Source organism: Triturus cristatus, chromosome 12 (genome assembly GCF_964204655.1).
Source record: "Triturus cristatus chromosome 12, aTriCri1.1, whole genome shotgun sequence".
Lineage (NCBI taxonomy): Eukaryota > Metazoa > Chordata > Amphibia > Caudata > Salamandridae > Triturus > Triturus cristatus.
In genome coordinates this window covers 661,290,852-661,302,857 of record NC_140595.1, presented here as the reverse complement: position 1 = coordinate 661,302,857, position 12,006 = coordinate 661,290,852, and the positions used below count along the sequence as shown (strand labels likewise).

The following is a 12,006-nucleotide window of genomic DNA, read 5'->3' as shown; positions in this document are numbered from 1 at the left end:
GTCATGATAACATGCTAGCATGTGAGTCGATCTTGCACAGTGAATGATGGAGCAGTGTCTGTCATCTACTTGGTCAGCTGTAGATGGCTCACCTGGGGAGATGTGAAAAGAGAGAGCTCCAGTGGCGCAATCGGTTAGCGCGCGGTACTTATACAGCAGTACTTGCACTGAGCCATGCCGAGGTTGTGAGTTCGAGCCTCACCTGTAGCAGCCGTGTTGATTTTCATAAACCATTTCACAAAAAGTAAAGTTTAAACTCAGAGTATGGACGGCCCTTGCTAGAGAGTCTTTACTTCTTATAGGATCTACGTGTCCTACTCCTCTGGGTGCCAAATATCACATATCCTCCGCGATGCTCAGTTTAAACATTCCATGATGTGCCATCTTGCATTTCATGCAAACACCACATCAGTGCATTTAAAAATACATTTGTAGAATAATAAATATGATGAAAACAGTGTTCTCACATGATAACCATAAACTGAAGAGCTGCAAAAAATGCTGTATCAGCTACTTACAATAAAAGGTGACTCGAAAAAACTAGCAAAAGAAGAGCATCATCATATTAAGGGTTCTATTCACCATCTTGAGTTGCACCATAGCAGCTTATGGTGCTTTTCTGCTCAGAGTGTGCCTCCAATCCCACATTCATTTTTAATTTCTTTGCAGTTTAAAAACCAACAATTACTGCTCGAAGTTCACTTTTCAAAACCATTCAACCTATTAAATGTATTTCTCTAACCTATGAATGTGGTCCATGTTCACTTTTCCTCATCTTCATCTTGATACTCCTTTCCCAGAAACCAGGTTCACTTCTTCATTCAACCCACCCATCCAAGGTCACCAAATCTTTGAAGCAAGTCTGCCTATTCTCCCTTTCTCTCTATGTACAAGATACCTTGTATCATTTGAATGGACAGCAGGAGAGAAGGATATTTATGGTGAGTGGGGGTGGGGTTTTGAGGAGTAACCTCATTTGCCTAAGAGCCGGGGTATCTGGGAAAAAAAGTATTTTATGGGGGAAGACTTTCACATCTCCTTGGTGAAATTTGTAGGGCCTTATAACATCCTTTCTGTGGATGCAGATTCAGTCGGAACAGAGGTCCTAGTCCTCGCTCTGCCTTTCAAAGGAACTGTAAATATGCATGGCTTATTTGGCTTTGCCCGGCAGGGTGAGAATGGCGTTTGTCAGGCGTTCGTCAGGCGATCGGAAGGGGTGAGGCAATAATGTATAATTCAATGATCTTCATGATATTTTCTTGATAATATGAAAGCAGGAAAGGGAAGCTTGGCAATAAGCAATCCTAAAGCAAGGTGTGACTCCAGGGAAGAATGACTTGAAAACAACATACAGAAAGACTCATGTAAAAAGGCCCTGATGAGGCTTGAACTCATGACCCCTGGTTTACAAGACCAGTGCTCTGCCACTGAGCTACAAGGCCAGTCTGCACGCAGGATGTAAATTGCAACATGTATTCTTACTCAGGTATGAATATATCTATGATTTTGAGACTCTGTATGGAAACGTAGTTGCATATGAATGTCCACGTGCGCGCACACATTGAAGACCATGCTTAAGGCACTTTTTTTGGAAGTATGAAAAACTACATTTTCATATGAGAAAATAAGAGTTTTCGCATTCAAGACCATACCGATAGCTCTAGTTAGTATGTCTGCAATCAGTGACATATAGAGAACCCACTTATTAGAAGTGATCTGTCTCTGTGGGGCAGACATATGTTAACAGTCATTCATTTGAGACGGCCTAAACTTTAGGAGTAAGAGCTGCTTTCTTATCAATCTATTTATCCAAACTGGTTAATAAGCCAGGAGTGAGTGAAAGGCAATCCTCTGGAAACTCCATGAAAGATCTAATTTCTATTACGCACAAAATACTTCACTTTATTTGACATATTTGTTAAAATGGAACAGTCAGATGATCCCATCTAGCGGATCCTGGCTCTGTCTTGAAAGAGAGTGTAATTATACTACAAGAAATGCTGGCCATCAAAAGAGACTCTGATGGCTTTCCGACGAAGGTGGGATTCGAACCCACGCGTGCAGAGCACAATGGATTAGCAGTCCATCGCCTTAACCACTCGGCCACCTCGTCTGCCCTACAGCCCCATCTGAAACCTTGCTTCACAAAAGGTACTGAAGTGTCAATATACTGTACCTAAAAAAGAAAAAAACAGCTGAGACAAGATCTCACATTCCACGTCTTCCCCCAATCAGGGACCTACATTTCATTTTTGGGAAATTCTTACTATGTGCTAATTACAAATATTCATAAGATTCCCCTAGACTTTGTCAGAACTGTCAAGATATAATTCTATGGGGTTTTGAATAGACAGAGCATATGTTATAGGACAATTATAGAATCTATTCCGTTTGGACTGTATTTTTAATAGTCATGATAACATGCTAGCATGTGAGTCGATCTTGCACAGTGAATGATGGAGCAGTGTCTGTCATCTACTTGGTCAGCTGTAGATGGCTCACCTGGGGAGATGTGAAAAGAGAGAGCTCCAGTGGCGCAATCGGTTAGCGCGCGGTACTTATACAGCAGTACTTGCACTGAGCCATGCCGAGGTTGTGAGTTCGAGCCTCACCTGGAGCAGCCGTGTTGTTTTTCATAAACCATTTCACAAAAAGTAAAGTTTAAACTCAGAGTATGGACGGCCCTTGCTAGAGAGTCTTTACTTCTTATAGGATCTACGTGTCCTACTCCTCTGGGTGCCAAATATCACATATCCTCCGCGATGCTCAGTTTAAACATTCCATGATGTGCCATCTTGCATTTCATGCAAACACCACATCAGTGCATTTAAAAATACATTTGTAGAATAATAAATATGATGAAAACTGTGTTCTCACATGATAACCATAAACTGAAGAGCTGCAAAAAATGCTGGATCAGCTGCTTACAATAAAAGGTGACTCGAAAAAACTAGCAAAAGAAGAGCATCATCATATTAAAGGTTCTATTCACCATCTTGAGTTGCACCATAGCAGCTTATGGTGCTTTTCTGTTCAGAGTGTGCCTCCAATCCCACATTCATTTTTAATTTCTTTGCAGTTTAAAAACCAACAATTACTGCTCGAAGTTCACTTTTCAAAACCATTCAACCTATTAAATGTATTTCTCTAACCTATGAATGTGGTCCATGTTCACTTTTCCTCATCTTCATCTCGATACTCCTTTCCCAGAAACCAGGTTCACTTCTTCATTCAACCCACCCATCCAAAGTCACCAAATCTTTGAAGCAAGTCTGCCTATTCTCCCTTTCTCTCTATGTACAAGATACCTTGTATCATTTGAATGGACAGCAGGAGAGAAGGATATTTATGGTGAGTGGGGGTGGGGTTTTGAGGAGTAACCTCATTTGCCTAAGAGCCGGGGTATCTGGGAAAAAAAGTATTTTATGGGGGAAGACTTTCACATCTCCTTGGTGAAATTTGTAGGGCCTTATAACATCCTTTCTGTGGATGCAGATTCAGTCGGAACAGAGGTCCTAGTCCTCGCTCTGCCTTTCAAAGGAACTGTAAATATGCATGGCTTATTTGGCTTTGCCCGGCAGGGCTTGCCCGGCAGGGTGAGAATGGCGTTTGTCAGGCGTTCGTCAGGCGATCGGAAGGGGTGAGGCAATAATTTATAATTCAATGATCTTCATGATATTTTCTTGATAATATGAAAGCAGGAAAGGGAAGCTTGGCAATAAGCAATCCTAAAGCAAGGTGTGACTCCAGGGAAGAATGACTTGAAAACAACATACAGAAAGACTCATGTAAAAAGGCCCTGATGAGGCTTGAACTCATGACCCCTGGTTTACAAGACCAGTGCTCTGCCACTGAGCTACAAGGCCAGTCTGCACGCAGGATGTAAATTGCAACATGTATTCTTACTCAGGTATGAATATATCTATGATTTTGAGACTCTGTATGGAAACGTAGTTGCATATGAATGTCCACGTGCGCGCACACATTGAAGACCATGCTTAAGGCACTTTTTTTGGAAGTATGAAAAACTACATTTTCATATGAGAAAATAAGAGTTTTCGCATTCAAGACCATACCGATAGCTCTAGTTAGTATGTCTGCAATCAGTGACATATAGAGAACCCACTTATTAGAAGTGATCTGTCTCTGTGGGGCAGACATATGTTAACAGTCATTCATTTGAGACGGCCTAAACTTTAGGAGTAAGAGCTGCTTTCTTATCAATCTATTTATCCAAACTGGTTAATAAGCCAGGAGTGAGTGAAAGGCAATCCTCTGGAAACTCCATGAAAGATCTAATTTCTATTACGCACAAAATACTTCACTTTATTTGACATATTTGTTAAAATGGAACAGTCAGATGATCCCATCTAGCGGATCCTGGCTCTGTCTTGAAAGAGAGTGTAATTATACTACAAGAAATGCTGGCCATCAAAAGAGACTCTGATGGCTTTCCGACGAAGGTGGGATTCGAACCCACGCGTGCAGAGCACAATGGATTAGCAGTCCATCGCCTTAACCACTCGGCCACCTCGTCTGCCCTACAGCCCCATCTGAAACCTTGCTTCACAAAAGGTACTGAAGTGTCAATATACTGTACCTAAAAAAGAAAAAAACAGCTGAGGCAAGATCTCACATTCCACGTCTTCCCCCAATCAGGGACCTACATTTCATTTTTGGGAAATTCTTACTATGTGCTAATTACAAATATTCATAAGATTCCCCTAGACTTTGTCAGAACTGTCAAGATATAATTCTATGGGGTTTTGAATAGACAGAGCATATGTTATAGGACAATTATAGAATCTATTCCGTTTGGACTGTATTTTTAATAGTCATGATAACATGCTAGCATGTGAGTCGATCTTGCACAGTGAATGATGGAGCAGTGTCTGTCATCTACTTGGTCAGCTGTAGATGGCTCACCTGGGGAGATGTGAAAAGAGAGAGCTCCAGTGGCGCAATCGGTTAGCGCGCGGTACTTATAAAGCAGTACTTGCACTGAGCCATGCCGAGGTTGTGAGTTCGAGCCTCACCTGTAGCAGCCGTGTTGATTTTCATAAACCATTTCACAAAAAGTAAAGTTTAAACTCAGAGTATGGACGGCCCTTGCTAGAGAGTCTTTACTTCTTATAGGATCTACGTGTCCTACTCCTCTGGGTGCCAAATATCACATATCCTCCGCGATGCTCAGTTTAAACATTCCATGATGTGCCATCTTGCATTTCATGCAAACACCACATCAGTGCATTTAAAAATACATTTGTAGAATAATAAATATGATGAAAACAGTGTTCTCACATGATAACCATAAACTGAAGAGCTGCAAAAAATGCTGTATCAGCTACTTACAATAAAAGGTGACTCGAAAAAACTAGCAAAAGAAGAGCATCATCATATTAAAGGTTCTATTCACCATCTTGAGTTGCACCATAGCAGCTTATGGTGCTTTTCTGCTCAGAGTGTGCCTCCAATCCCACATTCATTTTTAATTTCTTTGCAGTTTAAAAACCAACAATTACTGCTCGAAGTTCACTTTTCAAAACCATTCAACCTATTAAATGTATTTCTCTAACCTATGAATGTGGTCCATGTTCACTTTTCCTCATCTTCATCTCGATACTCCTTTCCCAGAAACCAGGTTCACTTCTTCATTCAACCCACCCATCCAAGGTCACCAAATCTTTGAAGCAAGTCTGCCTATTCTCCCTTTCTCTCTATGTACAAGATACCTTGTATCATTTGAATGGACAGCAGGAGAGAAGGATATTTATGGTGAGTGGGGGTGGGGTTTTGAGGAGTAACCTCATTTGCCTAAGAGCCGGGGTATCTGGGAAAAAAAGTATTTTATGGGGAACGACTTTCACATCTCCTCGGTGAAATTTGTAGGGCCTTATAACATCCTTTCTGTGGATGCAGATTCAGTCGGAACAGAGGTCCTAGTCCTCGCTCTGCCTTTCAAAGGAACTGTAAATATGCATGGCTTATTTGGCTTTGCCCAGCAGGGCTTGCCCGGCAGGGTGAGAATGGCGTTTGTCAGGCGATCGGAAGGGGTGAGGCAATAATTTATAATTCAATGATTTTCATGATATTTTCTTGATAATATGAAAGCAGGAAAGGGAAGCTTGGCAATAAGCAATCCTAAAGCAAGGTGTGACTCCAGGGAAGAATCACTTGAAAACAACATACAGAAAGACTCATGTAAAAAGGCCCTGATGAGGCTTGAACTCATGACCCCTGGTTTACAAGACCAGTGCTCTGCCACTGAGCTACAAGGCCAGTCTGCACGCAGGATGTAAATTGCAACATGTATTCTTACTGAGGTATGAATATATCTATGATTTTGAGACTCTGTATGGAAACGTAGTTGCATATGAATGTCCACGTGCGCGCACACATTGAAGACCATGCTTAAGGCACTTTTTTTGGAAGTATGAAAAACTACATTTTCATATGAGAAAATAAGAGTTTTCGCATTCAAGACCATACCGATAGCTCTAGTTAGTATGTCTGCAATCAGTGACATATAGAGAACCCACTTATTAGAAGTGATCTGTCTCTGTGGGGCAGACATATGTTAACAGTCATTCATTTGAGACGGCCTAAACTTTAGGAGTAAGAGCTGCTTTCTTATCAATCTATTTATCCAAACTGGTTAATAAGCCAGGAGTGAGTGAAAGGCAATCCTCTGGAAACTCCATGAAAGATCTAATTTCTATTACGCACAAAATACTTCACTTTATTTGACATATTTGTTAAAATGGAACAGTCAGATGATCCCATCTAGCGGATCCTGGCTCTGTCTTGAAAGAGAGTGTAATTATACTACAAGAAATGCTGGCCATCAAAAGAGACTCTGATGGCTTTCCGACAAAGGTGGGATTTGAACCCACGCGTGCAGAGCACAATGGATTAGCAGTCCATCGCCTTAACCACTCGGCCACCTCGTCTGCCCTACAGCCCCATCTGAAACCTTGCTTCACAAAAGGTACTGAAGTGTCAATATACTGTACCTAAAAAAGAAAAAAACAGCTGAGGCAAGATCTCACATTCCACGTCTTCCCCCAATCAGGGACCTACATTTCATTTTTGGGAAATTCTTACTATGTGCTAATTACAAATATTCATACGATTCCCCTAGACTTTGTCAGAACTGTCAAGATATAATTCTATGGGGTTTTGAATAGACAGAGCATATGTTATAGGACAATTATAGAATCTATTCCGTTTGGACTGTATTTTTAATAGTCATGATAACATGCTAGCATGTGAGTCGATCTTGCACAGTGAATGATGGAGCAGTGTCTGTCATCTACTTGGTCAGCTGTAGATGGCTCACCTGGGGAGATGTGAAAAGAGAGAGCTCCAGTGGCGCAATCGGTTAGCGCGCGGTACTTATACAGCAGTACTTGCACTGAGCCATGCCGAGGTTGTGAGTTCGAGCCTCACCTGTAGCAGCCGTGTTGATTTTCATAAACCATTTCACAAAAAGTAAAGTTTAAACTCAGAGTATGGACGGCCCTTGCTAGAGAGTCTTTACTTCTTATAGGATCTACGTGTCCTACTCCTCTGGGTGCCAAATATCACATATCCTCCGCGATGCTCAGTTTAAACATTCCATGATGTGCCATCTTGCATTTCATGCAAACACCACATCAGTGCATTTAAAAATACATTTGTAGAATAATAAATATGATGAAAACAGTGTTCTCACATGATAACCATAAACTGAAGAGCTGCAAAAAATGCTGTATCAGCTACTTACAATAAAAGGTGACTCGAAAAAACTAGCAAAAGAAGAGCATCATCATATTAAGGGTTCTATTCACCATCTTGAGTTGCACCATAGCAGCTTATGGTGCTTTTCTGCTCAGAGTGTGCCTCCAATCCCACATTCATTTTTAATTTCTTTGCAGTTTAAAAACCAACAATTACTGCTCGAAGTTCACTTTTCAAAACCATTCAACCTATTAAATGTATTTCTCTAACCTATGAATGTGGTCCATGTTCACTTTTCCTCATCTTCATCTTGATACTCCTTTCCCAGAAACCAGGTTCACTTCTTCATTCAACCCACCCATCCAAGGTCACCAAATCTTTGAAGCAAGTCTGCCTATTCTCCCTTTCTCTCTATGTACAAGATACCTTGTATCATTTGAATGGACAGCAGGAGAGAAGGATATTTATGGTGAGTGGGGGTGGGGTTTTGAGGAGTAACCTCATTTGCCTAAGAGCCGGGGTATCTGGGAAAAAAAGTATTTTATGGGGGAAGACTTTCACATCTCCTTGGTGAAATTTGTAGGGCCTTATAACATCCTTTCTGTGGATGCAGATTCAGTCGGAACAGAGGTCCTAGTCCTCGCTCTGCCTTTCAAAGGAACTGTAAATATGCATGGCTTATTTGGCTTTGCCCGGCAGGGTGAGAATGGCGTTTGTCAGGCGTTCGTCAGGCGATCGGAAGGGGTGAGGCAATAATGTATAATTCAATGATCTTCATGATATTTTCTTGATAATATGAAAGCAGGAAAGGGAAGCTTGGCAATAAGCAATCCTAAAGCAAGGTGTGACTCCAGGGAAGAATGACTTGAAAACAACATACAGAAAGACTCATGTAAAAAGGCCCTGATGAGGCTTGAACTCATGACCCCTGGTTTACAAGACCAGTGCTCTGCCACTGAGCTACAAGGCCAGTCTGCACGCAGGATGTAAATTGCAACATGTATTCTTACTCAGGTATGAATATATCTATGATTTTGAGACTCTGTATGGAAACGTAGTTGCATATGAATGTCCACGTGCGCGCACACATTGAAGACCATGCTTAAGGCACTTTTTTTGGAAGTATGAAAAACTACATTTTCATATGAGAAAATAAGAGTTTTCGCATTCAAGACCATACCGATAGCTCTAGTTAGTATGTCTGCAATCAGTGACATATAGAGAACCCACTTATTAGAAGTGATCTGTCTCTGTGGGGCAGACATATGTTAACAGTCATTCATTTGAGACGGCCTAAACTTTAGGAGTAAGAGCTGCTTTCTTATCAATCTATTTATCCAAACTGGTTAATAAGCCAGGAGTGAGTGAAAGGCAATCCTCTGGAAACTCCATGAAAGATCTAATTTCTATTACGCACAAAATACTTCACTTTATTTGACATATTTGTTAAAATGGAACAGTCAGATGATCCCATCTAGCGGATCCTGGCTCTGTCTTGAAAGAGAGTGTAATTATACTACAAGAAATGCTGGCCATCAAAAGAGACTCTGATGGCTTTCCGACGAAGGTGGGATTCGAACCCACGCGTGCAGAGCACAATGGATTAGCAGTCCATCGCCTTAACCACTCGGCCACCTCGTCTGCCCTACAGCCCCATCTGAAACCTTGCTTCACAAAAGGTACTGAAGTGTCAATATACTGTACCTAAAAAAGAAAAAAACAGCTGAGACAAGATCTCACATTCCACGTCTTCCCCCAATCAGGGACCTACATTTCATTTTTGGGAAATTCTTACTATGTGCTAATTACAAATATTCATAAGATTCCCCTAGACTTTGTCAGAACTGTCAAGATATAATTCTATGGGGTTTTGAATAGACAGAGCATATGTTATAGGACAATTATAGAATCTATTCCGTTTGGACTGTATTTTTAATAGTCATGATAACATGCTAGCATGTGAGTCGATCTTGCACAGTGAATGATGGAGCAGTGTCTGTCATCTACTTGGTCAGCTGTAGATGGCTCACCTGGGGAGATGTGAAAAGAGAGAGCTCCAGTGGCGCAATCGGTTAGCGCGCGGTACTTATACAGCAGTACTTGCACTGAGCCATGCCGAGGTTGTGAGTTCGAGCCTCACCTGGAGCAGCCGTGTTGTTTTTCATAAACCATTTCACAAAAAGTAAAGTTTAAACTCAGAGTATGGACGGCCCTTGCTAGAGAGTCTTTACTTCTTATAGGATCTACGTGTCCTACTCCTCTGGGTGCCAAATATCACATATCCTCCGCGATGCTCAGTTTAAACATTCCATGATGTGCCATCTTGCATTTCATGCAAACACCACATCAGTGCATTTAAAAATACATTTGTAGAATAATAAATATGATGAAAACTGTGTTCTCACATGATAACCATAAACTGAAGAGCTGCAAAAAATGCTGGATCAGCTGCTTACAATAAAAGGTGACTCGAAAAAACTAGCAAAAGAAGAGCATCATCATATTAAAGGTTCTATTCACCATCTTGAGTTGCACCATAGCAGCTTATGGTGCTTTTCTGTTCAGAGTGTGCCTCCAATCCCACATTCATTTTTAATTTCTTTGCAGTTTAAAAACCAACAATTACTGCTCGAAGTTCACTTTTCAAAACCATTCAACCTATTAAATGTATTTCTCTAACCTATGAATGTGGTCCATGTTCACTTTTCCTCATCTTCATCTCGATACTCCTTTCCCAGAAACCAGGTTCACTTCTTCATTCAACCCACCCATCCAAAGTCACCAAATCTTTGAAGCAAGTCTGCCTATTCTCCCTTTCTCTCTATGTACAAGATACCTTGTATCATTTGAATGGACAGCAGGAGAGAAGGATATTTATGGTGAGTGGGGGTGGGGTTTTGAGGAGTAACCTAATTTGCCTAAGAGCCGGGGTATCTGGGAAAAAAAGTATTTTATGGGGGAAGACTTTCACATCTCCTTGGTGAAATTTGTAGGGCCTTATAACATCCTTTCTGTGGATGCAGATTCAGTCGGAACAGAGGTCCTAGTCCTCGCTCTGCCTTTCAAAGGAACTGTAAATATGCATGGCTTATTTGGCTTTGCCCGGCAGGGCTTGCCCGGCAGGGTGAGAATGGCGTTTGTCAGGCGTTCGTCAGGCGATCGGAAGGGGTGAGGCAATAATTTATAATTCAATGATCTTCATGATATTTTCTTGATAATATGAAAGCAGGAAAGGGAAGCTTGGCAATAAGCAATCCTAAAGCAAGGTGTGACTCCAGGGAAGAATGACTTGAAAACAACATACAGAAAGACTCATGTAAAAAGGCCCTGATGAGGCTTGAACTCATGACCCCTGGTTTACAAGACCAGTGCTCTGCCACTGAGCTACAAGGCCAGTCTGCACGCAGGATGTAAATTGCAACATGTATTCTTACTCAGGTATGAATATATCTATGATTTTGAGACTCTGTATGGAAACGTAGTTGCATATGAATGTCCACGTGCGCGCACACATTGAAGACCATGCTTAAGGCACTTTTTTTGGAAGTATGAAAAACTACATTTTCATATGAGAAAATAAGAGTTTTCGCATTCAAGACCATACCGATAGCTCTAGTTAGTATGTCTGCAATCAGTGACATATAGAGAACCCACTTATTAGAAGTGATCTGTCTCTGTGGGGCAGACATATGTTAACAGTCATTCATTTGAGACGGCCTAAACTTTAGGAGTAAGAGCTGCTTTCTTATCAATCTATTTATCCAAACTGGTTAATAAGCCAGGAGTGAGTGAAAGGCAATCCTCTGGAAACTCCATGAAAGATCTAATTTCTATTACGCACAAAATACTTCACTTTATTTGACATATTTGTTAAAATGGAACAGTCAGATGATCCCATCTAGCGGATCCTGGCTCTGTCTTGAAAGAGAGTGTAATTATACTACAAGAAATGCTGGCCATCAAAAGAGACTCTGATGGCTTTCCGACAAAGGTGGGATTTGAACCCACGCGTGCAGAGCACAATGGATTAGCAGTCCATCGCCTTAACCACTCGGCCACCTCGTCTGCCCTACAGCCCCATCTGAAACCTTGCTTCACAAAAGGTACTGAAGTGTCAATATACTGTACCTAAAAAAGAAAAAAACAGCTGAGGCAAGATCTCACATTCCACGTCTTCCCCCAATCAGGGACCTACATTTCATTTTTGGGAAATTCTTACTATGTGCTAATTACAAATATTCATACGATTCCCCTAGACTTTGTCAGAACTGTCAAGATATAATTCTA

The 12,006-nt window shown here is 41.2% G+C and overlaps 13 non-coding genes across 13 annotated transcripts; 5 read left to right on the top strand and 8 right to left on the bottom strand.

Annotated features, from left to right (window-relative positions):
* The first annotated feature begins 115 nt into the window (after positions 1-115).
* On the top strand, positions 116-210 carry TRNAI-UAU (transfer RNA isoleucine (anticodon UAU)). Its single transcript has 2 exons — positions 116-153; positions 175-210. It is a non-coding gene; the product is annotated as a tRNA-Ile (tRNA).
* A 1,160-nt stretch (positions 211-1,370) lies between these two features.
* Positions 1,371-1,442, bottom strand: TRNAT-UGU (transfer RNA threonine (anticodon UGU)). Its single transcript has one exon. It is a non-coding gene; the product is annotated as a tRNA-Thr (tRNA).
* Positions 1,443-2,031: 589 nt separating this feature from the next.
* On the bottom strand, positions 2,032-2,113 carry TRNAS-GCU (transfer RNA serine (anticodon GCU)). Its single transcript has one exon. It is a non-coding gene; the product is annotated as a tRNA-Ser (tRNA).
* A 412-nt stretch (positions 2,114-2,525) lies between these two features.
* TRNAI-UAU (transfer RNA isoleucine (anticodon UAU)) lies at positions 2,526-2,620 on the top strand. The gene is made up of 2 exons: positions 2,526-2,563; positions 2,585-2,620. It is a non-coding gene; the product is annotated as a tRNA-Ile (tRNA).
* Positions 2,621-3,794: 1,174 nt separating this feature from the next.
* Positions 3,795-3,866, bottom strand: TRNAT-UGU (transfer RNA threonine (anticodon UGU)). The gene has a single exon. It is a non-coding gene; the product is annotated as a tRNA-Thr (tRNA).
* A 589-nt stretch (positions 3,867-4,455) lies between these two features.
* TRNAS-GCU (transfer RNA serine (anticodon GCU)) lies at positions 4,456-4,537 on the bottom strand. The gene has a single exon. It is a non-coding gene; the product is annotated as a tRNA-Ser (tRNA).
* A 412-nt stretch (positions 4,538-4,949) lies between these two features.
* TRNAI-UAU (transfer RNA isoleucine (anticodon UAU)) lies at positions 4,950-5,044 on the top strand. Its single transcript has 2 exons — positions 4,950-4,987; positions 5,009-5,044. It is a non-coding gene; the product is annotated as a tRNA-Ile (tRNA).
* Positions 5,045-6,207: 1,163 nt separating this feature from the next.
* On the bottom strand, positions 6,208-6,279 carry TRNAT-UGU (transfer RNA threonine (anticodon UGU)). The gene has a single exon. It is a non-coding gene; the product is annotated as a tRNA-Thr (tRNA).
* Positions 6,280-7,362: 1,083 nt separating this feature from the next.
* Positions 7,363-7,457, top strand: TRNAI-UAU (transfer RNA isoleucine (anticodon UAU)). The gene is made up of 2 exons: positions 7,363-7,400; positions 7,422-7,457. It is a non-coding gene; the product is annotated as a tRNA-Ile (tRNA).
* A 1,160-nt stretch (positions 7,458-8,617) lies between these two features.
* On the bottom strand, positions 8,618-8,689 carry TRNAT-UGU (transfer RNA threonine (anticodon UGU)). The gene has a single exon. It is a non-coding gene; the product is annotated as a tRNA-Thr (tRNA).
* A 589-nt stretch (positions 8,690-9,278) lies between these two features.
* On the bottom strand, positions 9,279-9,360 carry TRNAS-GCU (transfer RNA serine (anticodon GCU)). The gene has a single exon. It is a non-coding gene; the product is annotated as a tRNA-Ser (tRNA).
* Positions 9,361-9,772: 412 nt separating this feature from the next.
* Positions 9,773-9,867, top strand: TRNAI-UAU (transfer RNA isoleucine (anticodon UAU)). The gene is made up of 2 exons: positions 9,773-9,810; positions 9,832-9,867. It is a non-coding gene; the product is annotated as a tRNA-Ile (tRNA).
* A 1,174-nt stretch (positions 9,868-11,041) lies between these two features.
* TRNAT-UGU (transfer RNA threonine (anticodon UGU)) lies at positions 11,042-11,113 on the bottom strand. The gene has a single exon. It is a non-coding gene; the product is annotated as a tRNA-Thr (tRNA).
* Positions 11,114-12,006: the final 893 nt, after the last annotated feature.